Source organism: Rhagoletis zephyria, unplaced genomic scaffold, assembly GCF_001687245.7.
Source record: "Rhagoletis zephyria isolate East Lansing unplaced genomic scaffold, Rhagoletis_zephyria_1.1 Rzeph_scaffold_01094, whole genome shotgun sequence".
NCBI lineage: Eukaryota > Metazoa > Arthropoda > Insecta > Diptera > Tephritidae > Rhagoletis > Rhagoletis zephyria.
The window spans coordinates 16433-19375 of record NW_016158178.1 but is presented as its reverse complement, the minus strand read 5'-3'; the positions used below and the strand labels follow the sequence as shown (position 1 = coordinate 19375).

General features: G+C 23.0%; 1 pseudogene; it reads right to left on the bottom strand.

Annotated features, from left to right (window-relative positions):
- The window catches only part of LOC108362759 (NADH-ubiquinone oxidoreductase chain 2-like), an 11328-nt pseudogene extending 8691 nt beyond the window's left edge, over window positions 1–2637 (bottom strand).
- Between the last annotated feature and the right edge of the window lie 306 nt (window positions 2638–2943).

Here is a 2943-nt window from a genome sequence, read left to right as displayed (position 1 = left end):
AAAATAATCCCGTTAAAATTTGAATTATTAAACATAATCCAAGAAGTGAACCAAAATTTCATCAAGCTGAAATATTAGTAGGTGCAGGCAGGTAAATCTACTAATGCATTATTAGCAATTTTAAATAAAGGATGTTGGGTTCGTAAAGGTTTATTCATTAGTTTATTAATCGTAAAGGTCCATAGAATAATTTTGTAATTTTTACTACTGCAATTAATGTAATTAATAAATAATTTATTAATAAAACTGTAATTAAATTTGTTGGATAATTATATAATTCATTAAGATTTAATGAATTTTCTTCTATAAATAAGTTAATATTATTTATACTTGTTATTTCATTATTTTCTAGAAAGATTAAAAGTAATGATTTATCTAATATTAATCTTAAAATTATAAATAAAATAAAAATTATTATACAAATAGTTGTTAATTTTATTGAAAATGAGAATATTTCATTTGAAGCTAGGGATGTAACATAAATAAATAAAACCAATATTCCCACAAGAAAAATTAAAAATAAAATATAAGAAAATCAGAATCTTTTAGCTATTAATCCTGTTATTATACAAATTTGCAAAGTTTGAATTAATAGCATTAGTCCTATAGCTAAGGGATGATTTATTTGTATAAAAATAAATCTTGAAATTGAATTGTATTCAATTTATTTTTTTTGTTATTTATTTATTTAAATTTAATAAATTTTAGAAGATTTTTTAGTATAATATTTTTAACTTTTAGAGTTTGTGAGGGTGCATTAGGTCTTGCAATTCTTGTTTCAATAATTCGTACTCATGGAAATGATTATTTTCAATCATTTAATATTTTACAATGTTAAAATTAATTTTTATTAGTCCAATTTGTTTTATTAGTAGTTCATTTTGAATGGTTCAAAATTTAATATTTTTGGTTGCATTTTTATTTATTATAATAAATTTTTGCACTAATTATTTTTTAAATATTTCTTATTTTTTAGGATTTCACACAATTTCTTATGGATTAATTTTGTTAAGATTTTGAATTTGGACTCTTATAATTACTGCTAGTTAATCTGTTAATAAATTTGGTAATTATAAAAATTTATTTTAATTTAATATTTTAATTTATTATTATTTTTAATTTTAAGATTTGCTAGTGATGCTTTCCATTTCCAGACAACCGGTCAGGTACGAGCATGATTTTTAATTTCGACCAAACTCAAATACATTGTTTGCTCGGAAGAAATTTTCGGCCGAATTAAACGCGATTTTGTTTTTCAGGCAAAAATCGTTATTCGAATTTACAGTGAGAATTTTTTTTTTAAATGCCCATAACTTGTAAAATTTAATAGATTCCAACTGCTTTTACTCAAATGTCAGTAATTTTGTACTTCAAGATAGAATGATATAATTATTGATTTTATTATTTAAAATTTTTTATTTAACAATAAACAAAAATGCAGATTTTTTTTTTTAATTTAATTTCTCAAAAAGTGTATTTTTTTTCTCTCAAACTTTTTTACCGGGAAAGAGACACTTTGAACTACAATCAACCCAAATCTCTAATAGCGAAGATTTTTTTTCTGAGTTATGTTTTTATAGAAAATTACGTTTTTGTGGTACATACTACAATATTCTTATATTGTTTAACTAAATGGAACATATGTATGTAATATATCAGCAAAAATACAGCCGTGATCATTTTTTGTGTATCAAATAGATATTAGAACACACTTTCCACCATACAGTTTCGAAATACACAATCACATTTTCCCGCTTTTTATAATCGATAAATGATCACGGCTGTATTTTTTGCTGATATATTACATACATATGTTCCATTTAGTTAAACAATATAAGAATATTGTAGTATGTACCACAAAAACGTATATTTTCTATAAAAAATCATAACTCAGAAAAAAAAAATCTTCGCTATTAGAGATTTGGGTTGATTGTAGTTCAAAGTGTCTCTTTCTCGGTAAAAAAGTTTGAGAGAAAAAAAATACACTTTTTGAGAAATTAAATTTAAAAAAAAATCTGCAGTTTTTGTTTATTGTTAAATAAAAAATTTTAAATAATAAAAATCAATAATTATATCATTCTATCTTGAAGTTACAATAATTACTGACATTTGAGTAAAAGCAGTTGGAATCTATTAAATTTTGACAAAGTTATGGGCATTTAAAAAAAAAATTCTCACTGTAAATTCGAATAAGCGATTTTTGCCTGCAAAACAAAATCGCGGTTAATTCGGCCGAAAAATTCTTCCGAGCAAACAATGTATTTGAGTTTGGTCGAAATTAAAAATCATGCTCGTACCTGAGCGGTTGTCTGGAAATGGAAAGCATCTAGTATAAATTTATTTATATTTTATTTATTTTTTGAAAGAAGATTAATTCCTACTTTATTTTTAATATTGGGGTGAGGGTATCAACCTGAACCTTTACAAGCTGGTGTATATTTATTATTTTATACTTTATTAGTTTCTTTACCAATATTAGTTGGTATCTTTTATTTATACAATAATTTAATAACATTGAATTTTTACCTTTTGAATAATTTTATATTTAATTATGATTTATTATATTTATCTTTAATTTTAGCATTTTTAGTTAAGATGCCAATATTTTTAGTTCATTTATGATTACCTAAAGCTCATGTTGAAGCTCCAGTTTCAGGTTCTATAATTTTAGCAGGTATTATATTAAAGTTGGGGGGTTGTGGTTTATTACGAGTATTATTTTTTTACAATTAAGTAGTGTTAAATATAATTATATTTGAATTAGAATTAGTTACTTTGATAATTTCTCATGGATTATGTTCATCGGGGTTATTTTGTTTAGCTAATATAACTTATGAACGATTAGGAAGTCGAAGTTTATTAATTAATAAGGGATTATTAAATTTTATACCTTCAATAACTTTATGATGATTTTTATTAAGTTCATGTAATATAGCTGCACCA